Source organism: Phaenicophaeus curvirostris, chromosome 2 (assembly GCF_032191515.1).
Source record: "Phaenicophaeus curvirostris isolate KB17595 chromosome 2, BPBGC_Pcur_1.0, whole genome shotgun sequence".
Taxonomy (NCBI): Eukaryota; Metazoa; Chordata; class Aves; order Cuculiformes; family Cuculidae; genus Phaenicophaeus; species Phaenicophaeus curvirostris.
In genome coordinates, this window is record NC_091393.1 from 83,502,565 (window position 1) to 83,528,437 (window position 25,873).

Below are 25,873 nucleotides of genomic sequence, written 5' to 3' on the forward strand. Positions count from 1 at the left end.
CACATCATAATTCAGCAATTCAGCAGCACTGGTCAGGGGCTGTTGGATGGCAACTGGAGTTTCATTACCCTTTTAAGTGCTGTTCAAGATTGTCAGCTGAAGAGGTTCCAAACCCAAAAAGGGTTGAAGTTTATGGTTTCCATCATCTTTAAAAAAAAATTAAAATCTTTCTAGCATCATGGCCAAGCAGTGTCCAGCAAATGTCACTGAGTAGCCTAGCCATGTGTCCAGAAGCACCAATAGGCACAGCTGAGTACACCGGTGTGCTTGCGTACTGTTCTCACTGGCATACATGTAGAAACTCTGGGGTGTGCTATACCACCCAGCCATGCAGTAGCCTGCCCTTTTTGAGGCCAGTGAACAAGCTCTGGGTCCACATCCAGATAATTTTCTCTTCTAGCTCTGTGACCCACACCTGCAAACTGCACACCTATGTCTGTGCCTGCAGGGAACAGATGAGGGCAAATGTATTTACGATGAATTTTGCCAAAAGTGAGGAACCTACACTACAGAAACCATACCTTGTACATGTTCAGTGTTAGAGATGGGCAACTCAATGTCAGGTTTTAGCTGATGCTGTTTCTCACTTCTAACATTTTTTTTTCTCTTAAGAGTCTTTGCCTGTTGCCTAGTTATCCACACGATGAGCAGAGCAGGGACTGACAGATGTGCAGCAAAATTGTTTCAGACCCATGGAGGCTCCGATAATGAATCACCAAAGCTTTCCCTGCTGGAGAACACATCTTTAATCCCAAGCACAGCCTGAGCACTGCTTCTCCTCTGCCCTTGTCCTCCTGCTGTTCTCCTGTCAGAGCATCAAGACTACAAGAGATGAGGGGTCCTGCATTTCTTAGGCATCCCATTTTCTGTCCTGTCCACTGACAGGCCCCCTCCTGACTGTTGGATCACACCTGTGGCAGGGATAAACTGTGCTCCTGGTAAAGTAAATAGTGATGTTCCCACCTACAGGTTTAACAAAAACAGCATCCCTTTGACTTTTGATTTGGATACCACCTACATCTGGCTATGCTGCCTGTGATTAGCACTAATTGTAAATGCCATGGCAGTGAGCAATGTCCTCTGTGTTAAATACAGAGAAAACATAAACAGTGCTCAATACACAAATAAGGAATTGCTTCATCAGGCAAAGGATGTATGAAACTACTATGATGGACAATAAACAACAGGTCTCTTCAGCTGTTTTGTTTGTCACTGCAAGTATAATTCATCCCTCATCCACAGCATTTCTTAAAAGACTGCATTGTATTATAACATTGTACATCTTTTCAAAATAGATGATATAAAAGCTTAGAAGGACAGTTATGTGATCTTATGGATATTTCAATCATGACTAACATTTTTCTGGCAAGCTTTGCATAAATAAACCTTCAGCCTGGGCTCAGGAGAGTGGTGGGGGCTTCCAAGCATTCTGTCATCCCAGCTGGATAGACATCCTGCAGCCTGGCCTGCCAGCAAACAGCAGGGACCTCAGGCCGCCACTCAGATGACTGGGACATGCACATTCCACTAAGGTATTCCCAATACAGACATTAAGTGGGGGAGAACACACCTGGGGGACCTAAGGGAGATACGGGCACTCTGGAGCTAGCAACTCCAGTTACCAGGCAACTGGGAACGAACTCTGTTCCCTCTAAGAGGGCTGAAGGCTCGGCAGCTCAGCTGAAGTGCATTTACACCAATGCACGCAGCATGGGGAATAAGAAGGAAGAGCTGGAAGCTGTCATAGGGCAAGGAGCCTATGATGTCGTTGCCATCAGGGAAACATGGTGGGATGACTCATATAACTGGAGTACAGCTGTGGTGGGGTACAAACTCTTCAGGAGGGATAGGAAGGGTAGGAAAGGAGGCGGGGTAGCCCTCTTTGTAAGGGAGGACTTGGACACCGTTGAGATGGATTGTGGCGATGAGGAGATTGAGTGCCTGTGGGTTAAAATCAGAGGAGCCCACCAGAAGGTAGATTTTGTGATGGGAGTCTGTTACAGACCACTCAGCCAAGGAGAAGCAGCTGATGAGCTCTTCTATAAACAGCTGGGGTTAATCTCTAGATCAATGCCTCTCATTCTTGTGGGAGACTTCAATCTTCCTGACATCTGCTGGAAGTACAATAGAGCAGAAAGGAAGCAGTCTAGGAGGTTCCTGGAGTGCGTGGAAGACAACTTCCTTGCACAGCTGGTGAATGAACCAACAAGGGAGGGTGCCCTCCTGGACCTGCTGTTTGTGAACAGAGAAGGCCTTGTGGGGGATGTGGCAGTAGGTGGACGCCTAGGACAAAGTCATCATGAGATGATAGGGTTTTCTGTTCTAGGTGAAGTGAAGAGGGTGGTTAGCAGGACAGTAGCATTAAATTTCCAGAGGGCAAACTTTGAACTCTTCAGAAGCCTGGTTGGCAAAGTCTCATGGGAGACTTTGTACTCAAGGGCAAGGGAGCCCATGAGGGCTGGGAGCTCTTCAAAAAGGAAATCCTAGCAGCTCAGGTGAAAGCCATCCCCATGTTCCAGAAAAAAAGCCGGCAGGGGAAAAAAAACAGCTTGGTTGAACAGAGAGATCTTGACTGATATCAAGAAGAAGAGAAACGTTTATGGGCTCTGGAAGAGGGGACAGGCCTCTTGGGTGGACTACAGGAGGGAAGTGAGATTGTGTAGAGAAAAAATCAGAAGAGCTAAGGCTCTACTAGAAATCAGATTGGCAAAGTCTGTGAAAGATAACAAAAAATTCTTCTATAAATATATAAATAATAAAAGGAGGACGAGGGAGACCATACAGTCCCTATTGGATGCAGAAGGAACAACAGTGACAGGGGATGAGGAAAAGGCTGAGGTACTTAATGCCTTCTTTGCCTCAGTCTTTAATTGTAAAGAAAGTTGTTCCCTCTGTGTACAAACCCAGGAGCTAGAGGAGCAGAATGAGGCTCCCATGATCCAAGAGGAGGTGGTCAGAGCCTTGCTAGCCCAACTAGACACCCACAAGTCCATGGGGCCGGATGGGATTCATCCAAGGGTTTTGAAGGAGCTGGCAGATGTGCTGGCCAAACCCCTTTCCATCATCTTCCAACAGTCCCGGAAGACTGGGGAAGTCCCACTGGACTGGAGGCTGGCGGATGTTGTGCCCATCTACAAGGGTCGCAGGGAGGATCCAGGGAACTACAGGCCTGTCAGTCTGACCTCAGTGCCAGGGAAAGTCATGGAGCAGGTGATCTTGAGTGCTATCATGAAGCACATGCAAGAGAACCGGGTGATCAGGCCCAGTCAACATGGGTTCACAAAAGGCAGGCCTTGCCAAACTAACCTGATCGCCTAACTAACCTGATTTTTTCATAAAGCTGGAAGAACCTGTTGATTATATGGCACCACCAGCTAGCGATACACAGAGACAAGCCCACATAAGGAGGTGGGGGAGTCACCCCGGCATTGAGACAAAGATGAAGAAGAAAGCAACACATTGTAAAGGGAACAAATTGGGTACCAGGCTGCTGCAATACAGCCACCAGCAGTCCTTCATTGCCACTTTGCTCTAGCATGGGAAGTTACCTATACGCACACAACCCTGGAAAAGTGCTCTTTTTAAAGATTTCATTGCTTCATATCAGCAGCTGTGGCAGTATGACTCTACCTGCTCTCACAGCCCCGCTCGGTGGCACAGAGGGAAAATAATTACTTGTTACATCCTAGATGGGCAGCCAGGGAATGGGAATAAGATAAGTCTCTGTATATATCTACACACAGAATCCTAGTAGACTGTATTCTATCTGTGCAAAAAAGGTGCACTTATATGCAGTTTTCACCAGGGATCTTAAAGGACTTCAAAATACCAAATATTACCAGACCCCTGTGAGAGCTGGTGTAGTCAAGGGAAACTGGGAGAGAGCTCTTAAAATATTTTGTTTCAGCAGGCTGGTGTAAAAGCAAGAAACTGTCCAGGCATCCTGAGAAACCGTGGGGATTTTTGCTTTCAGAAAGGTTCTATTTGCATCTTTCATAGACTCATAGAATCACAGAATAACCAGGTTGGAAGAGACCCACCGGATCATCGAGTCCAACCATTCCTATCAAACACTAAACCATGACCCTCAGCACCTCGTCCACCCGTGCCTTAAACACCTCCAGGGAAGGTGACTCAACCACCTCCCTGGGCAGCCTGTTCCAGTGCCCAATGACCCTTTCTGTGAAGAATTTTTTCCTAATGTCCAGCCTAAATCTCCCCTGGCGGAGCTTGAGGCCATTTCCTCTTGTCCTGTCCCCTGTCACTTGGAAGAAGAGGCCATCACCCTCCTCTCTACAACCTCCTTTCAGGTAGTTGTAGAGAGAAATGAGGTCTCCCCTCAGCCTCCTCTTCTCAAGGCTAAACAACCCCAGCTCCCTCAGTCGTTCCTCATAAGGCCTGTTCTCCAGAACATTGATTAAGAGAAAACTTCGTTAAAGTTCATGGACAAAACGCTAATTCTGGTACCCACTGGAAATCTCACATCAGTTCCATAGCTCTGCCACGTGCACCAATGCTTTCCTGCCATTGCCAAGACAGGCCAGTACACAAATAGATGTGCATACGTAGATGCTATCAGGCAGTAAAAATAAGAATGCAATTATTCTTTATTCTTCCACATTGAAGAATGAATTAAAGCAGTGCTTTGAAATTGAAACTAATTTAAACCTTTACACCTTCAGATTATTGCATTGAAGCCTTACTGCAATTAAAATCAGATCTAATAGGTTTTCAGTAGGAAAATAAAACTAAATGAATGACTTAAATATTAGCCGCCCTATGGCTTCGTCTAAACTGTGGGATCTTGGAACTTGCAGGACCATGTATGACCCATCTCCATGCTAGAAGGGGTCCAGGTATGTAGGATTTTCTCTCCTTCCTTCTCTCAACAGCCTGGTTTGCATATGAAAAAAGCTCATGTGAGTAGGCCGGAAGGTCCAGTATGCCACAGCTGGATTACTTTCTGCCCTACAGTTTAGCCACAGACTCTCTAATTAGCTGTGCCAGAGCATAAACTGAAAAATCACAGTTTCTCCAGTCCACTACAATATGTGGGCAAGAGGACATCACTCAAGGGGGATGAAAAGCAAGAACTAACCTGATCGCCTTCTATGACAAAGTGACTCGGCTGATGGATGAGGGAAAGGCTGTGGATGTGGCCTTCCTGGACTTCAGTAAAGCCTTTGACACAGTTTCTCACAGCATTCTGCTTTGGAAATTGTCAGCCTCTGGCCTGGACAGGCGCACACTCTCCTGGGTGGAAAACTGGTTGGATGGCCAGGCCCAGAAATTGGTGGTAAATGGTGTGAAATCCAGCTGGAGGCCAGTGACAAGTGGGGTTCCCCAGGGCTCAGTGCTGGCTCCAGCCCTGTTCAATGTCTTTATCAATGACCTGGATGAAGGCATTGAGTGCACCCTTAGCAAGTTTGCAGATGACACTAAGCTGGGTGGAAGTGTGGATCTGCTGGAGGTTAGGGAGGCTCTGCAAAGGGATCTGAACAGGTTGGACCACTGGGCAGAGTCCAATGGCATGAGGTTTAAGAAGGCCAAATGCCGGGTCCTGCACTTGGGGCACAACAACCCTATGCAGTGCTACAGACTAGGAGAAGTCTGTCTAGAAAGCTTCCTGGAGGAGAGGGACCCGGGGGTGTTGGTTGACAGCCAACTGAACATGAGCCAGCAGTGTGCCCGGGTGGCCAAGAAGGCCAATGGCATCTTGGCTTGTATCAGAAACGGCGTGACCAGCAGGTCCAGGGAGGTTATTCTCCGTCTGTACTCGGCACTGGTGAGACCGCTTCTCAAATACTGTGTTCATTTCTGGGTCCCTCACCACAAGAAGGGTGTTGAGGCTCTGGAGTGTGTCCAGAGAAGAGCAACAAAACTGGTGAAGGGGCTGGAGAACAGGCCTTATAAGGAATGGCTGAGAGAGCTGGGCTTGTTTGGCCTGGAGAAGAGGAGGCTGAGGGGAGAGCTCATTGCTCTCTATAACTACCTGAAAGGAGGTTGTAGAAAGGAGGGTGATGGCCTCTTCTCCCAAGTGACAGGGGACAGGACAAAAGGGAATGGCCTCAAGCTCTGCCAGGGGAGATTTAGGCTGGACATTAGGAAAAAATTCTTCACAGAAAGGGTCATTGGGCACTGGAACAGGCTGCCCAGGGAGGTGGTTGAGTCACCTTCCCTGGAGGTGTTTAAGGCACGGGTGGATGAGGTGCTGAGGGTCATGGTTTAGTGTTTGATAGGAATGGTTGGACTCGATGATCCGGTGGGTCTCTTCCAACCTGGTGATTCTATGATTCTATGATTATGAAGAGTTCAGAAATTTTAGTTCAAACTGCAATCTTCAGTTTAAGGACCTTGCAGAGTGTAGTTTTAGGGAGAGAGCAGGGAGACGAAGGGAAAAGGAGGTTGGTTTAACCTACTTGCTTGTTCAGCCTGTTATAAGAAAAGGTTTTGCAAAAAGGTTTTGCAGTGTAGGCTTTGGGAACATGCATAGAGAAGCAGCTGTGAGGCTTTGTTTTGATCTTTTTCCTTGATATTGCTGTCCTCATTATGACATTTGCTGAGGTCAGTATATAAAATGGAATCTGCAAGCAAGAAGGTGATAAACACAACTGTTATCCTTGACAATGTCATGCTTTCAGACTTTTCAGCCACAAACTTAGTGAGCTCTGAACAGCTATATATAGAAAACAATTTCAGTTTACATAGTGTGCATAGATATATTTACACACACACACAAAAACACACACACAAAATACTTTTGGCAATTCCCTCCATGCTATACAAACAAATTGGCATTCTGGGCAATCCCAGAGACCCACCTACTCTGACAATGAGCCCCTGAGAGCAAAGAGCTAAAAACTGAACGAACATCTCAGTGGACAACGAAGGATCAGCCACAATTTCCAAGCCTTGGCAAATGCACCCAAAGGCAAGAATCTTGATTCCTGCTAACAGGGTTGTTAGGAGCAGTCTCTTTAGCCCTGTTTCATTCAATCTCTTAATCCTGCTTTCCTTTTGATTCTGAGATTCTCTCTGAAAGAAATTTCCACATATTAATTTTGCCTTGTGTAAAACAGATTGTTATTACTCCTCACACATTTGCTGCCTCCTCCTTTTTCTGGGATGCTCCGAAACTGTGAGAAGTGCTGTAAAAATTTGGTGACCTAACTTCCCCAATTCACGTGCTAGTGAGCTGAGTGAAAATAACTGTGATAATCTCAGGTGGTTTCAGTGAGCCATTCTGTAATCTTTTGGTTTGATCTTTCCCCTTCCCTCTGTGACTTTATTTCCCTGATAGTGAAAAAAATGCCTGGGAGAAGAGTCACCTTTGGGTCAGAACCATGAGCTCACTCATCTTCATCAAGGGACAACATTGCACAACTCTTGAGTCATTCACTATGGTGATGATTGGACTCAATCAGTCAGACTTTGAAATACAGGAAACACTTTAAGGGAAAAACATTCATTATCAAGCTATAGAAAAGGGAAACAAAAGGTGATTCATGAACTTTAACCATTTATAAATCAAAACTGACACAGAGGTGGCAATTACACTGGAAAAGTGGTGTTGGATATAAAAAAAGTAGTGAATACTTCCAGTGACTATCCTCTAACATGCATGCAGCTCATGCCCTGCCAGGTCACAGAGAAAGGATTTTCTTTTCCAAGAGAATTATATGTAGCCCTTGCGGGACAGGGGAGGGAAAGTTTTGCTGAAACGTGTTACACCGTCAGGTGAACATGCTATAAAACATGTCTATACCCTACGGATGATGCAGTCCTCCTGGGGACTCCAGAGATTTCAAGAACAAGACTCCTCAGGCTGCAAAACACCTTCTTGATGGTGCAGTGCCACAGCTCCCTAACCCCTTGAGCCCACTGACTGAATACACGTAAATATAAATTCACAGGCAGAATACGCGTCTCTCAACTTTTCAGCTCAGATCTGCTTGATCAATTCAGCTGGTTTATTTTTGTTCCTCTCTAAAGATACCTATTTGCTGGCAGAAATACAAAGAGTTCATGCTTTTTTTTTCTATGCCAATGGACTTGTTTCTAGTCTTGCAGAATCTCAGCACCAAACAGATATCAAAGAGCTGTTACCACTGAGGGTTTAAAGCCAGGCACTGTTATTCCAGGTCCTGCAGAGTCCTGCAGAGCACGATAACCCATCAGTAACACAGCACTGCACACCCACTGTACAGCAGGAAGACCAGGGACAGTATTTCCTGGGACAGCTGTGGGCAAGTGCTGCCAAATGTCTCAGACTGCTCCTTTCCGCACAGATATCAAGAGCTAAATATTACAGCACATTTAAAAACCTTTTGCTTCCCAGTTCCCTTGGCACATCATTTCACATAGCCCCATAGAGCATTAAATTTAATTCTATATAGCTGCATGCAAAATAGTAAGCATCATTGGCTCCCTGAAAGCTGGTGTGATATTATGAGAGAACTCCATATATAGTAAAATACCCATCCTCCCACAATATATATACTTTTCATAAATCAGTATATTAAAAATAACAACTCATGCTAGCATAAGATATAATGAACTATGTTCAACTCATCCAACCCAGCTTAGTCACCACACATATCCCATTTGAAAAACTGGTATGAGTAATTCTGAGTGGAAACATGAAAAAATGAGTAACCAAGGCCAGCAGTAAAAATGAGGCAAACATCCCTTGTGTCACTCATCAAAATAGCTCTAATGACACTAAGGGAGTTTTGCCTTTCATGCAACTTGAGGCTCATGCCCTTAATTACAACACGATTGTGGAAGCTATCAGGAAATCCCTTTACTAATCCCAAAGATGGGCAGATATTCTGCCATTACTCCAGACCCATTAGTAACAACCTACTGATTGAAGGCTTCACTCCACATAAGGACAGCCTTGAGCATTTCTGATGGACCAAACATTTAACATTTTGTTGCCTTAGAGAAGCAAGTGACCATTTCTGACATCACTCAGATCGCCTATCACTCTGAGGGCACTGATACTTGCTGGGTGACCCTGACCCCAGCAAAGATTTTCCCCCTCACCAGCTATGTCCACTGCCATGGATGGGCCAGATCTGCAGTCAGCAGCCATAGGCGCAACAGCGCAGGTCTATCCAGCTGCTGATCCAGGCTTGCCTGCTGAAGCTAACAACAGAGCCATTGCCTCCAGCTTACATGTGTCATTAATACACGCTCAGTGTATGTGTATCCTGAGAAGAAAAGGTCTGGGAAATAATTACAAGAATTATTCAATGGTGCATTAGTGGTGTACAGTATTCAAGAATCTGTATTCGAGATCTGGCAGTGAAATAAACATGAAGATACCACGGATTTACCACCAGTCTCCAGCTGAATGAAAGAACTGAACATCATGCAGAAGAAGGGGAAAAAAAAAAGTTTTGCTTAGCGTCATGCTGGGAAATGGCTATATCAAAAGCCTGACTACAATGTTGACTTTCAAGTGACAGTTTTGTTAGCCCTAAGGTGTGGCTTGCATTACTATTCTCCCGCTTACTGGAAAGCCAGGAGAAGCAGTGCACTACTGAATGAATGAGAGATAGAGGATGGGAGACGACTGAAAAACCTTCTAAAATAACTATATATAGATACACTTGCATGGATGCACAGAAACTAACAGTGCGGCAGGCTGAGTTTTTTGTTCTTTTTTTTCAATTGCAAAATTTCCTGGAGTGCTTAAAGCTCAATATGGACAAATACTCATTTCACATATTCATCCAACTCTCCCTCCACCTTCCATGTACAGCTGGCCAATGTGGACTTTTCAGACTCACAGAGCTCCCTGCTGCGCAGAGGCTCAGCACACTGTCCCATCTAAGCTTCCCACTACAGTTAACATGAATCAGGAAGTGTGACAAGGGCACCCAGTCACCCAGAGGAGAGTACTTTATCTGCAACCACTGCCACAATACACCCCTATATGGGAGATATTAATAAAGCTGTCTACAAAGCTCAAGAATTTTCAACATGCTTCCTAATACCTCATGCATCAGATGTGCAAGAGATGTGCAGCACTTGCATCACACAGGCTCTTGCCCCATCATCCATGTTCTATTCAGATCTCCACCAGGGATAAAACCCCTGCCACTCCTGCAATATCTGCCCTATGAACTCATGGTCACGGGATGCCACGTGCCTGAGTCACCCTGGTCTGAATTGTCACTTCGGTTCCCCTCTTTGCAGGGGAACAGCCTCCCAGTCCATCACTCATACCCCATCCCAGAGAAGGAGTCCTGTTAGTAAAGAAAGTAAGGTGGGGGCAGCAGGGACATGTAGACACATCTCTACCTTTTCTAGCAGGTGTATTAGCTTCCTAGTTCAGCTGACTTTCTCACAGCAGCATAAACAGGGATGGCTACATTTGTAGGCAGAAGATCTGTACCCTTTTATCTTTTAGTGAGGATTTCACCCCTTCCTATTTGTCCATATCAAGATTTCTTTTCACACAAGGCATTTCTACACCAACGCTTCAGTCACTTAATTCATGCCAGCTTCCAGAACCATGAGCAAGAACACCCAAATTAGAGGGCAATAAAGGAAGAAATCTATAGCAATAGAGAAAAAGAAAAAACATTTCCCACATACCTTAGTTGTGTTTTTATGTAGCCAATGCACCTCTGAATCCAAAATCCTCACATTTTCCTGCAATGTCTTGTGATACACAGGTCATGCAATGCAACCTAACCAAATAGATGCCTTGAGGTCTACACAAGGCTTCCACTTTGGATCATCCTTCTTGGAAAATCCCCAGGAGATGGACATGAACCCCACCTCTGGAAATCCCCTACTTGTTGCAGTTCAATCCCTTTCGTCCATGGACAAAACCCAAGCTGTGTGCTTTACAGTCCTATGCAGGGTACTGTAAGGCCAATCTTGCATGAGTAACATTTGGAAAGGAGAGGAAGTAGAGGTTATTTTAGGCCACTCAGATAAGGAAAGACGTACAGGCTGAGGAAGATAAGGAGGAATTAGGCATGCTTCAGTTGGCATTTATTGTCCTACCAGGGGACAGGGGAAAGATCAGATTGAAAAGGCAGTGGGGCAGAGAATCACATGTATCAGATCCAGCTCTTCCCCATGCCCACAGCCCTTCTGCAGCCCAAGTCAGGCTAAGGGGATATATCCTGACCATGGGGAACTACACTATGTGTTCTGCTATGGAGAAGTGGCCTTGACCAGCACAGTGCTGGCTAAATTATTCCTTATCCCACTGGGCTGGCTGGAAGGAGCAGACCAGCAGCCCTCCAAGGCCTCTGGTGACCAAAGTCCACCCTGGGTGAGCTGATAGGTGTGGCCACAAAGTGAATGCCATTCACAGACCGTGGTAGCTTTAAACACAACCAGCAAACTTCAGGGATAGCTTCAGCCCCTGACAAATGCCCCTCTCCTCTGTGCCAAGCAGATCTTGGCACAAACAAGAACTTGGCCTGATAAACTGAGGGCTTCCCTTTGACAAAATCAATGCTGACAGCCACAACTAGCATGTTTGAGGGCAGACATGTGGCTGGCACCACACAGCACTAATATATTGGCCTTCAGCAGTGAGGAGAGCTGTCTCCTCCCCTCATAAATTGTTGATGTGATCACATGCACGAAGGGAAGGCCCAGCATGGTGCCAAAAACCAGGTCCCTGCTGCCAGCCTGAAGTTGTCCCATGCGAGGTACCAAATTCTAGAAGCTACAGAAGCGCATCCATGGGAAGCTTTCCATCACAGCTCCTAATGGGACATAAAGAGAAGAAATTTTCGCTTAGGACAACATTGGTCATGACTTGTTTGCCAAAACTGGAGAAGCAATGACAATTCTGTGGTCCACCACAGGAAGCCACACCACTGGCTTTTCTCTTGCTACCTCATCAGAAATGGAAACTGAAAAAACCTGAAATATCCCAATAATTGCTGCCTCACAGCCACTTGCAGTCACATCCACAGACCCAAAGGATCTCAAACTGCTAGGGTCAGACTAAGAGACTCCCTCCAAATCCTGAGGAGGAGGGTCTGAGCGAGAACCCAAATTGCAAGGACTTTTCTGGTGGCTTTGCTGTGTGATGGAATGAATGCAGTCTCATCAAGGACTACAGGATGCTGCCACTCTCCAAGCTCTTCCTAAGCCTGTTTGAGCTATTTAGTAGTTTGATAAGATAGGGTAGTACAATCATTCTCACATACTAGAGGAAGAAAAGGGGACAGAAATGGGAAGGCTAAGCCCATGACAGTGGGAATGGGTCTCAGCAGGCCTAAGTTAGATTTTAGACTTGCCTTAGCAGCAAGTCCAGCCTTCCTCTTTGCTTTGGTGCTTCCTACAAGTCTGATCCTGGATCTCTGAAGGTAAGCAAAAATAGAAGGAGGTTATGGTCCTGTAACTCAAGCAGAAAGAGGAAGCTAACACTGAACAGACAAAGCTTTTATTAAATAAGCTCTAGGGCAAACCAAATTCCACATGATATGGGTCCTTGAACAGCACCATTTCTTTCATCAGAACTGTTAAAAGCATGAAATAATACAGACAGTTTTACATGGTGGGGAAACACTAAGATTAAGCAGCAATCACTTATTAGCCTTTTAGCAACTAATTAAGATTCAGGTAAAAGGGATAAACTCTGAACTAAGCAGTTCACAGCCACTTAGACACTCCTGCAGCCAGTTCTGCAATAGCATGTACATCCCTGGGGGCCCAACCCTGATACCACTGTCACACTGCTACAATCCCACTGATTTTGGTGAGTCAGGTGGGATCTCTGGGGGTTACTGGGTGCAACCACCCTCTCACAGCAGGGCTTACCTCAAAGGTGCACCCGAACTTGAAGCCAGATCCTAAAATTCAGCCTTTCTACAGAGTTTTAATAATTATAGAGGGAAAGGGGGGCTGGGGGGTGGGGAGGGCAGTTCCTAATCCATCCATCAAGCTGCAGGGATTTCCAGGTAGTCTGTTCCCTGCCCTGGAAGAGAGGTGATGTAATGTTACTGCTGTACAAGCTGCTTCCTGCATGTGCAATTAGCACTGCATAAAACCCACCACCAGGACATCACAAATCCGGGTCAGCGTTTTGACGCATCCTATGGAAATGAATCCTCTTTCTGCTTTGGCTCTGGCTGGCACATGCACTGGAATTGTCTGTTCTCCCTATCCCTTCATTTGACAGGGACTTTTATCCACTACCCTTCACCGACAAAACACACCCACCTAGCATTTTTGGATGCGTTCCCAAATTCATTTCAAGCCCCCAGCAGCCACAGAGTGGACATTTTGTGCAGGTGAAATGCCAAAGAAAATCCACGTGGAACAATATGCCTTGTAGCTGGCATCTCAAGTGAACAAAATCATGGCATGCAACAGATTTGCTGCAACTGCCTTGGGAAGGGTTTTTCAAAAGCCACTGTTGTGTGAATGCTTCTGCTGCACTGCATTCATTAACATCTCCTCCTAATCTGCAGTGAATATTTGCTCGAGGCTCACAGCCCACGTCTTAAAATTGATATGAGACCGCAAGTCTCTGATAAAGGAAGACATGAGATAGCAACAGCAAGAGCTATCAGAGGTCAGAGTTTAAATATACTGCAGGTCCAAGCAGATTTAGCTACCTCCTATTCAGGCAGTTCCCATTCCATGCCACACTTCCCCTTAAATACTACAGGCAGAAAATGTACACAATCTGCAGTATCCATGGGGCAAGGTCCAGCACAGAGCTGAGGTCCCGCTTCAGTTGTGCCTACCTCGTAGCAGCGTCAGGGAGGATGTTCCAGGGCATCCCACCAGACACCAGGCACCAGCAGAGGCACCCCTATTCTCTGCCTCCAGGGTCAGGAGCTGTGGTGTCTTGTGGCTGATGGGCTTGTTTATATCTAAAACATCTCACAGTGGGCGAAGGGCCTGAATTATTTTCCTCAAACTTTCTAACATCTCATACATCCATTTTCAGCTCAAAGTCATTTCCATCTTGTCTCCCTTGTCTACATGAGAATTATCGTTTACACGAGCAGCCACCTTCCTCCCCTTACAGGCTGCATCCTGCCTGACTGGGAGACACAAACCACCATCTCTTTGATCCTTCAGAGCTAATTAAGGCTCAATAGTAACAGGAAAGGAAAGTGATCTGGGGAAAATCGTATCTCATTCCCCACTGTCCCAGAGATGTCCTCCAAACTCTTCACATCAGGAAAAAAAAAAAAAGGAAAAAAAAAAAAGAAAGAGGCAAAAGACCTACACCCAAATCAAGGTAGTGGCAAGTCCTAAGACCTTGCTTGGAAAAGTGCTAGCAGACAGAAGTCAAAAAGCTGTACACAAAAGTGAATGAAAAAAGTGAAAGACTGATTTTTTTTGTTTCCCTGGGGCTCAGGGAGCTGGGCTGCACCAAGAATAACAGCTCAGTGCCCAGTTTCTCCATCTCATGAAAATTAGTCCCAAAGAACCTGACTCCTGAACAAAATCAGTTCTTTGAGTTGATTAGACACAGCACAATCTAGGAGAAATTACTCTTTCCAAAGGGAAGCCTTTTTTAATGTTAAATGAACTAAAACATTTGTTTAAGTAGCATTTTGTTTTGTAGAAATTAACACCAGAAAAAAAAGGAAACCAAAACCTGCACCAAACTTCTGCATAAAGGGACAGCCTGCAAAGCCTTACATCCCATTTCCTAACAAAAATAATACCATGAAAATGCTTAAAATTTTTAGCACTCTACAGAGATATGACAGCAGTAACTGACCATGTTTAATTCAGAAGAATCACATCTGATCATTTTGAATCATCAAAATTATACTGACAATCTTGCAAAAGCAGGCATTTTGCAAGACTATCATTATTCTTCCCCTTAAATAAGCCTTTTTAACAGGAAGAATCTGCATGGCATCATGATGGACTGCTGCATGAAAGTTAATCAGCAGGAGCTAGTTTCAGATCCAATTTTCCTGTAACTTTCTGTGGTCTTCCTAGAAACATTTGTTCTCATACAGCCATTAAAAAGGGACTTTTTATAAGAAGCTGATTGTCAGTTTAATCTATGTTTGAGATTATTACTCATCTTGCTGAAGGGAACAGTCAGCTTGCACACCACGGAGGACTAGTGAAGCAGAGGGTTCTCACGCAAGACAAGTCCAGATCAGATTTCCCAATCGATTTAAAAGGTCTGCCTGAATATAATTTCCTTCCATATTTGGGAACTGCTAAAAGCCAAAGAGTAGCTACACAGTCCTTTCTTTTACTTTAAAAGGTTTTGGGGTAAGGAAGAAACACTTTCCTTAGTCAAAAAATCCATCTGAACAAAACATGTTTGAAACAATCCCAAGTGCTATAAATGTTTTTAGTAACAAGTTGTGGTAATTCATTCTTCCCTGTGTGCCTGTCTGTGTCATTAGAAAGACAGTAGCTCATGGCAGAGCAGCAACATAAACACCATGGATGATTTAAAAAATTTATGTTATTAGGAAAGCTGAGAACCAGACTGCTCTAGGGCTCTTCGTCATGGCAGCTTTGCCACCTCAGCTGATGCTCCTCCGCTGTCTGCTATGGGATCACAGCTTTGCCTGGCCGTGGATGCAGTCCCGTTGGAAAAACACTCAAGTGAGTCTGTGCTTCCCCAGGCATCATATGCAGCAGCTGTGCCCCTCTACTTGCTCCCCTCCCTCTTATAAGCCTCAACACTGCCTGTGGGAGCTCCACTGTGTTACTTACAACAAAAATTTTAAAAAGAGTTTTAAATGAATGCGGTAAATAAAAACTTCCTCTAAGTTTTTTTTTTTGTCTGAAATATATTTTTTCAGGTATCTGGTATTGGTCAGAGCAAGAAATTATGTGGACCCAGGAACATTGCAGTCACCTCTAGTGTTTCCAACTTTGTGTCATATTAAACCTAAAAATTCCAGATTTTAAGTTCTTTTTCCTAGCTAAAAATTCTTTTTAAAGAAGTAAATTCAGAAGTATAGAAATGCCTCACTTCTACAATGATATCACAACATAAAGTACTGCTGCCTTTGATGAGTTATTAACATTCCCTTCAATGCAAACAGACCAAGTGAAAAGTATTAGGAACACTGCAGGTTGAAACAAAATGCCTTCATCTTGTCAAATCAATGCAGTCTGGCACTAGTAAGAACAAACTGATGGTGCTGCAGTGACTATGTGTCCCCTTCTGCCACCTCCTCAATGCTGGCATGCTCCCACAACATGCTTCCATTCTGAAAGGCTCCATTTTCTGATGGAAATGTGGCTCAGAGAATAGTTCTGAGCCATCTTTGGGGAAAACAACTCAAAAGCCTCCACGCAATGGCACATGCATATACAGGCTGAACACTCTTCCATCAGAAAAAAGTACAAATTCAGTGCAAGGAGGGATAAAAGACATTTCAACAGGGGTGCAAGAACCTCTTCCTTGCTTTTTATATCCCTGTGTAACAGTTTCATACTCGGATTGCAAGGGCTTTTTTTTCCCCCTTAGCTGTGCTCCAGGCTGTGTGGATACTACCACAACGTACACATTAAACAGTCATTGGCACTATACTATAATCACCCAGGAATGTGCTGGTCATCATGTGGGACTTTGCTCAATACAGCTACTAGCTGGCCCAGCTGAACAATAAACATTTGAAGTATGGCAAATGTTCTTCAAGGGGGAAGGTTTGTTATTAATGTAAATACAAAAGGACTCTTGAAACAACCCAGCAACTTCAGCTTTACTCAAGGACTGCCCAAAGTTATGAATCTGGAGAATACTGAAGTTGAAAACCAAGATGTTACTTCTTTGTTATTCAAGCAGCATGAATTCATTTAAAAATATCTGTATGACCTCAGGGAAGTCACAACCACAGATCCCAGAAGATTAAAGAATATAAGCTTAAAATACCTTACTCTCAGAATCATGCAATTCTTTCCTGATTGTAAGAAGTGATGGGCAAACCTCAAAAGGTCCAGAGGTTTGGATACATCTCCAGAGCAGCTGATTTCTTCTTAAAATCCCTCTCAGGGAAGATTTCTGCTCACATTTATTGGGAACAAGAAAGATGGTAAGGTTTGAGCTCACTCCCTTGCACTGCCAACGCAAGTCCTTCATCACCTTCTTTCCCATGTTGATTCTCACTAACACAAATAATCAAGTCTCCAAATCCAATACTATTAGCAACAATGCTGGCCAAACCACAGAGGAGGTCAGAAGCTGTGAAGAGCCTACAGAAACTTGTTCAGATGGCATTTTCTCTAGTCTGAGAGTCCTGAGAAACATTAAAAGCACTGAGTGTCACAAAATGAAAGAAAATACAAGAAGCAGGCTTTCTTGGAGGGCGCAGTTTTCCCCATCAGAGATATTCCTCCCATCATGCCAAACTATCAAGAGATGATTGTATTTGTACAGCAACCAGCCAGCAATTAGCTTTTGTAAATTTATACTTATGTGAATTACATGCTTTCTGATGCTGGATTTAGAGGCAGATAAAACCTTGCTGCAGCAATAGCTTTCCAATCAGCTATCATCTCTGCTTCTGTCAACAGAAATCTTTAATTAAAACACTGAGTTACTCAGGTTCTGGTTACCATACAACTAGCAACATCTTCAAATATTTGGATTGTAAACAATCTTCATAACTTGGAGACACTCATCATGTTTCCTACTTCATGTTGAAGGCTTTGCAGGCATTTTGTGGGAGTCTGGCAATAGGGAATGACAGAAGGAAGTGCTGATAAGGTGCTGTGGCTCAGCAATAAGGTAATGCAGGAAAAATACAGTAGATTTATAATGGTTTGTGATCTTTTATTTTGTTGTAGTTGTTTCAGAACAAACTCTAGAATCTCTGCACTTATATTATCCTAGACCTGGATTTGGTGGTAAACCAAGTCATGAAGTTCATTTATTCTCTGGCTGAAAGTACAAAAATATGCTGATTTTATAGAACTTACTAGACAGCTGCTTTTAATGGTGTAGACATATTTATTTACACACAGTATCACAAGCATTCTATTTAATCTTGCTCTTCAGATTCAGGAGAGAGGTCTTGCAAAAATGGAGCACTGGAAATTAGGAAAAGTATTTGTAGAGGGGAAGAACAACTAAAGAGAGTCCAATTAGCTAGATGAAAAACATTAAATGTGCTAAATCAGTAAGAATTCTGATTAGTATGCAATAGTATCTGCTCAATCTAAATAAATGGAGCCTGCTACAACACTCCACAGGCCAGATGTAAAATGGTATTTAGGCAGCCTAGTAAGTAACTTTAAATTCTGATGTATAACAAAGCAATAGAATTTTTTATATCTATACATCTTTATAAGTATCTACTATGAATGATTTCTGCCTCTTGTTCCTCTACTTTCAGTTATGAAGTATAAGCCTGTTGTCTATAATCCAATACCTAAATACATGTCAAACAGGACCCCTTATGAAAGAGCAGACAGGAGAACCAACAGAGCAGAAGCCTATGGGTGCCTATGGAGCAAGCAGCAGATCAGGAAAGCCATATTCTGTTATTGTATCTGAAACATTTCATATTACTCAGATACCTCAACGTACAGATAAACACTCAGAGGGATTCAGGTTAATCTTCACCAAAACCATCAAGCACCTATCCATTTAATCATGGTGGGGGCGGGGGGGCGGGGAGGAGGGGGAAATACCAGAGCCATCCTTTCCTGATGCTAGACATGGCTGTTTTTAGAAATCCTGCCCCATCCAAAATTATGAAGTAATTATATTCAACCACTCCAAAAAATACTTCAGAAGTCTCTGGGTTTAAGTTTAATTTTCAGAAAGCATTTCAACAGAGGTGAACCATACAAGTTTAAAGCCATGACCCAAACTGGAGACCTGCCTGGAGGAGAAATTCCTGGGGGTGTTGGTTGACAGACAACTGAACATGAGCCAGCAGTGTGCCCAGGTGGCCAAGAAGGCCAATGGCACCTTGGCTTGTATCAGAAATGGTGTGACCAGCAGGTCCAGGAAGGTTATTCTCCCTCTGTACTCGGCAGTGGTGAGACCGCTTCTTGAATACTGTGTTCATTTCTGGGCCCCTCACCGCAAGAAGGAAGTTGAGGCTCTGGAGCGAGTCCAGAGAAGAGCAATGAAGCTGGTGAAGTGGCTGGAGAACAGGCCTTATGAGGAACGGCTGAGAGAGCTGGGGTTGTTTGGCCTGGAGAAGAGGAGGCTGAGGGGAGACCTCATTTCTCTCTACAACTACCTGAAAGGAGGTTGTAGAGAGGAGGGTGATGGCCTTTTCTCCCAAGTGACAGGGGACAGGACAAAAGGGAATGGCCTCAAGCTCCTCCAGGGAGGTTTAGGCTGGACATTAGGAAAAAATTCTTCACAGAGAGGGTCATTGGGCACTGGCAGAGGCTGCCCAGGGAGGTGGTTGAGTCACCTTTCCTGGTGTGGATGAGATGCTGAGGGACATGTTTTAGTGTTTGATAGGAATGGTTGGACTCGATGATCCGGTGGGTCTCTTCCAACCTGGTGATTCTATGATACCTCTACCTGCCACCAGGCCCTGGCGGAACATATATTCATGAGAACCATGTTGGACTGCAAGTTCATCAGGGTCACCAGAAAGCCTCTGCTTGATGAAAGCTGCCCTAGGGGATCCTGGTAATATCCATCCTGAGCCTTAGCTATAAAATAGATGTATCCTCCATCTTCCACTCTCCTTGAGGGATGAATCCAGCAGGCCCTCTCCTACAGTCACCACGTGTCAAAAATCAAACTTCAGGAACATCACTTCCTCTTCTAGGCTTTGTATGTTGACTGCATTTTTATAGCAAAAAGGGGAGATTTGGCACCTTTCTCAGCCCATCTCCTACCTTCTCATGGCACATTTAGTTGCTCAAATGCAGTCCAGATCATGAAGAGAGTTGGTGAAGAAGGAAACAGAGACAAGAGCAGTTTTTCAGCTCTCCCCTTGGAGCTCTGTCACCATGCAGTAAAAAATTCACTGTTTGTGGGACTAGACAGAAAGAGGGCGAGAATGAGTGTGAAGGGGACATCAGTCTGAAGTCTGGTCAGGATGGACTGGTCCTTGTTTCTGAGGTAGTGTTTGGGCTTTAATCAATGAGTATGCAATGTTAAGTGTATAAACAGCCACTTAAAAGTAGCGCCTATCTGGGCCAGTGCCTAAGAGGATGCTATTAAAATGCAACAGACAGTGCCTTGTTAAGAACCATGAAGCACAAAATGTCCTGTTTTGCAGGGCGAGGCATGAGGCACATTGTCTTGGAAGGTTTTTAAAGGGTTATGGTATGATCCAAAGCCCATCCACCTCAATGTGAAGGTTTTCACTGACTCACCAAAGCTGTATCAGGTCCTTATGGCAATAGATCTTTTTATATGCAGAGAAGTATCGCCGATTCTGGAGTGCTCAGCAGACTGCCATGCATATATTTCTGTATTAGGCCATAAAACAGATTAATGCTATGAATAGTGATATTCTTCCAGTAAAGTATCCCACATCCACACTACTGATCCACTTCCAGCACCACCCTTAGGCACTTAACATTTACTTGCAAGAGGCGTCATTTGATACACTCAAATACTTTTCTATGCTTGTGATCTCCCTACAACAGATATACTTCTAGGGTTGGGGTTTTTTTTTTGGGTTTTTTTTTTTTGGTTTTTTTTGTGGCCTGCACTTTTAAATCCTTAATCACTGTATTAGCTAAAGAAGCAAGAATGTGTTGTGTGTTCAAAGCAGTGTAGATGTCGCTAGGAAGGCACCCCTCCTCCAATTAAAACCATCCATTTATTCTTTTTGTACAAAGAAACATAACACAGCAGGAAACAACTGTCATATCAAATACTGCTTTATGGTAATTGTGGTTAAATACCAAGGTTTTCATGGTAACATACTTACACAATTTGGCAACAGATGCAAAAAAAAGTGATCACTTTTTCTGGAGGGCTACCAAAATGGCAGATTTCCCAAGTCAATCAGTCCACCCAGGGACTGGGAATGCAGAAAGCAATTTAGTGCTGCGAGAAATATGACAATCTATTTATAATGGCACCCTGTGTGAGGCTAAGAGAAGAAACTGCAGCTGTCGTGTAAGCATTATAAGTGACTGATTGTTTCTAACAAAATCTATTGATATATTAGAAGGAAGTACAAGTTTAGCTGCCTGGCTGATTCTCTTTTCATCATTCAGGTGTGGTACCAGCTTGAAAGAAACAGACACTACAATTTAAAATACCATTTTGTGATCTCCTCCTTGACATGCCTGGGTAGTCTTTGTCAACTGCTGTGGGGACTTACTGCATTAGAGCCCATCCAGCCTTTGTTAAAATGAACAGAAAGACTTGCTTGGTTTCAGAAGACCCCACAGGAGCATCCTGTAGGATAGAGAGCATCCCTCAGTGTCCTCCCTCTTCAGTTCTTGAAAAAGCTTTGCTTCCTCTTTCCTTATTTAATTCTTTTCAAGCTGCTGTATGTATTTCTATGGGCTGTTAAATAACAGTCCTTCGATCCTAAAGGAAAAGTTTCTTGCCAGTGCAGAAAAGCAAATGTTTCCTGCATTCTATATACAGCACTTTACAAATGCAAGGCATTGTAAAGACTGTTATGTTTAGCGTTAGGGACACAAAAATTAGCAAACATCAAAATTACCAGAGCACCCAAAGCCAAGGGACTTTGCAGAACCCATGATCTAGCAGCTGACCCACTCCCAGGAGACTCAGGCCCATGCTGTGCTTCCCACCCTGGTTTGAAAAGACCCAAGGACAGCAGCAGCAGGATGAGGCTGCTCCAGCAGTGTATTAAAGGCCCTACACCCTTTGTAAAGACTGAAACAGAAAACACCGGGTGAAACATGCTTTATTAAGTAAGATGCTGAGAATGATCTCGCAGTTAATATAGCAAGAGGACTTTTTGCTTATTGATGGGGTTTACTGCAGTGCAGGGTGTAGTTTGCTTCCTAAATTTGTGTTCACTCTTTCCCTGCAAGAAAGTAGCTCAGGCCTAATGACTTCTCTCCTACACTTCTGTCTACTATGTAGTCATGCAAAATCTGAGGGATGAAGAGAAGATTCTAATGAGAATCCTCTTGCCTGTAAACAGCTGTTTTTTAAAACTTATGGTCTTGGAGTATGTGTCTTTCATGACTGTTTGGGCACACTCATCCAAGAGCAATGAGAAGTAACCAGTCCTCAGCTCATGCATCCTACTACCCTGACATTCTCAAAGCAACATATCAGCAGAAATTTAGGAACCCTTCTAGGTCTCGATTGTAGAAACTGAGGACTGATGAAGACACCCAAACAATTAACCTGTCCTCTGTTGCTTTGCCTGTCTCCATCACCTCATGATCATCCCCTGATATGTGAAAGTCTGATGCACCCACTGAGGCTGAAGCCAGTAGTGGTTATTCTATCAGGCTGTTTTCAGCTAGCACTAAATATCTTTAATATGTGCCACGTCCACATATTTTTTCATAAAGCTGGAAGAACCTGTTGATTATATGGCACCACCAGCTAGCGATACACAGAGACAAGCCCACATAAGGAGGTGGGGGAGTCACCCCGGCATTGAGACAAAGATGAAGAAGAAAGCAACACATTGTAAAGGGAACAAATTGGGTACCAGGCTGCTGCAATACAGCCACCAGCAGTCCTTCATTGCCACTTTGCTCTAGCATGGGAAGTTACCTATACGCACACAACCCTGGAAAAGTGCTCTTTTTAAAGATTTCATTGCTTCATATCAGCAGCTGTGGCAGTATGACTCTACCTGCTCTCACAGCCCCGCTCGGTGGCACAGAGGGAAAATAATTACTTGTTACATCCTAGATGGGCAGCCAGGGAATGGGAATAAGATAAGTCTCTGTATATATCTACACACAGAATCCTAGTAGACTGTATTCTATCTGTGCAAAAAAGGTGCACTTATATGCAGTTTTCACCAGGGATCTTAAAGGACTTCAAAATACCAAATATTACCAGACCCCTGTGAGAGCTGGTGTAGTCAAGGGAAACTGGGAGAGAGCTCTTAAAATATTTTGTTTCAGCAGGCTGGTGTAAAAGCAAGAAACTGTCCAGGCATCCTGAGAAACCGTGGGGATTTTTGCTTTCAGAAAGGTTCTATTTGCATCTTTCATAGACTCATAGAATCACAGAATAACCAGGTTGGAAGAGACCCACCGGATCATCGAGTCCAACCATTCCTATCAAACACTAAACCATGACCCTCAGCACCTCGTCCACCCGTGCCTTAAACACCTCCAGGGAAGGTGACTCAACCACCTCCCTGGGCAGCCTGTTCCAGTGCCCAATGACCCTTTCTGTGAAGAATTTTTTCCTAATGTCCAGCCTAAATCTCCCCTGGCGGAGCTTGAGGCCATTTCCTCTTGTCCTGTCCCCTGTCACTTGGAAGAAGAGGCCATCACCCTCCTCTCTACAACCTCCTTTCAGGTAGTTGTAGAGAGAAATGAGGTCTCCCCTCAGCCTCCTCTTCTCAAGGCTAAACAACCCCAGCTCCCTCAGTCGTTCCTCATAAGGCCTGTTCTCCAGAACATTGATTAAGAGAAAACTTCGTTAAAGTTCATGGACAAAACGCTAATTCTGGTACCCACTGGAAATCTCACATCAGTTCCATAGCTCTGCCACGTGCACCAATGCTTTCCTGCCATTGCCAAGACAGGCCAGTACACAAATAGATGTGCATACGTAGATGCTATCAGGCAGTAAAAATAAGAATGCAATTATTCTTTATTCTTCCACATTGAAGAATGAATTAAAGCAGTGCTTTGAAATTGAAACTAATTTAAACCTTTACACCTTCAGATTATTGCATTGAAGCCTTACTGCAATTAAAATCAGATCTAATAGGTTTTCAGTAGGAAAATAAAACTAAATGAATGACTTAAATATTAGCCGCCCTATGGCTTCGTCTAAACTGTGGGATCTTGGAACTTGCAGGACCATGTATGACCCATCTCCATGCTAGAAGGGGTCCAGGTATGTAGGATTTTCTCTCCTTCCTTCTCTCAACAGCCTGGTTTGCATATGAAAAAAGCTCATGTGAGTAGGCCGGAAGGTCCAGTATGCCACAGCTGGATTACTTTCTGCCCTACAGTTTAGCCACAGACTCTCTAATTAGCTGTGCCAGAGCATAAACTGAAAAATCACAGTTTCTCCAGTCCACTACAATATGTGGGCAAGAGGACATCACTCAAGGGGGATGAAAAGCAAGAACTAACCTGATCGCCTTCTATGACAAAGTGACTCGGCTGATGGATGAGGGAAAGGCTGTGGATGTGGCCTTCCTGGACTTCAGTAAAGCCTTTGACACAGTTTCTCACAGCATTCTGCTTTGGAAATTGTCAGCCTCTGGCCTGGACAGGCGCACACTCTCCTGGGTGGAAAACTGGTTGGATGGCCAGGCCCAGAAATTGGTGGTAAATGGTGTGAAATCCAGCTGGAGGCCAGTGACAAGTGGGGTTCCCCAGGGCTCAGTGCTGGCTCCAGCCCTGTTCAATGTCTTTATCAATGACCTGGATGAAGGCATTGAGTGCACCCTTAGCAAGTTTGCAGATGACACTGAGCTGGGTGGAAGTGTGGATCTGCTGGAGGGTCGGGAGGCTCTGCAAAGGGATCTGAACAGGTTGGACCACTGGGCAGAGTCCAATGGGATGAGGTTTAAGAAGGCCAAAGGCCGGGTCCTGCACTTGGGGCACAACAACCCTATGCAGTGCTACAGACTAGGAGAAGTCTGGCTGGAAAGCTTCCTGGAGGAGAGGGACCCGGGGGGTGTTGGTTGACAGCCGACTGAACATGAGCCAGCAGTGTGCCCGGGTGGCCAAGAAGGCCAATGGCATCTTGGCTTGTATCAGAAACTGCGCGACCAGGAGGTCCAGGGAGGTTATTCTCCCTCTGTACTCGGCACTGGTGAGACCGCTTCTCGAACACTGTGTTCAGTTCTGGGCCCCTCACCACAAGAAGGATGTTGAGGCTCTGGAGTGAGTCCAGAGAAGAGCAACAAAGCTGGTGAAGGGGCTGGAGAACAGGCCTTATGAGGAACGGCTGAGAGAGCTGGGGTTGTTTAGCCTGGAGAAGAGGACGTTGAGGGGAGTCGTCATTGCTCTCTACAACTACCTGAAAAGAGGTTGTGGAGAGGAGAGTGATGGCCTTTTCTCCCAAGTGACAGGGGACAGGACAAGAGGGAATGGCCTCAAGCTCCGCCAGGGGAGATTTAGGCTGGACATTAGGACAAAATTTTTTCACAGAAAGGGTCATTGGGCACTGGAACAGGCTGCCCAGGGAGGTGGTTGAGTCACCTTCCCTGGAGGTGTTTAAGGCACGGGTGGACGAGGTGCTAAGGGGCATGGTTTAGTGTTTGATAGGAATGGTTGGACTCAATGATCCGGTGGGACTCTTCCAACCTGGTTATTCTATGATTCTATGATTCTATAACACAGCAGCTGAGAATTGCTGTAAGCAGCCAAAATGAAACATGATGATTCTGGGTGTTATGAAAGAGTTCTCAGAAATCTCTGCTCTATGGTTCCCTCTGTAAATTTCATGCACCTCCAACTCTTTTCTGAAGCCAAAGGGCAGAAAGAAGGCCTTTGCGCACATCTCAGAGTCCATATTCCCTGGAAAACTTTCCTCTTCCTTTTATCTCCAGGTACAGGATCCTAGCAAAAACTTCTGGCGCAGCACCTGTTTTCTCCAACAGCTTTCCCCTACAAGATTTCTCAGTTGCTCCCAAAAAGTGAGGCTAGCAGTTACAACTAACCCTTCCACTGAGTTGAACAGGTTCAATGAAGTGTTGACATTTACAGCAGCAGGTAGGTACCTTATGGATTTATGTCCTCATTGCAGTTAAAGGCACTAACAGCTACCTATGTAGTAGTACCTTGCTACTGCACCACATCAGCAGTTAAAGCCAGG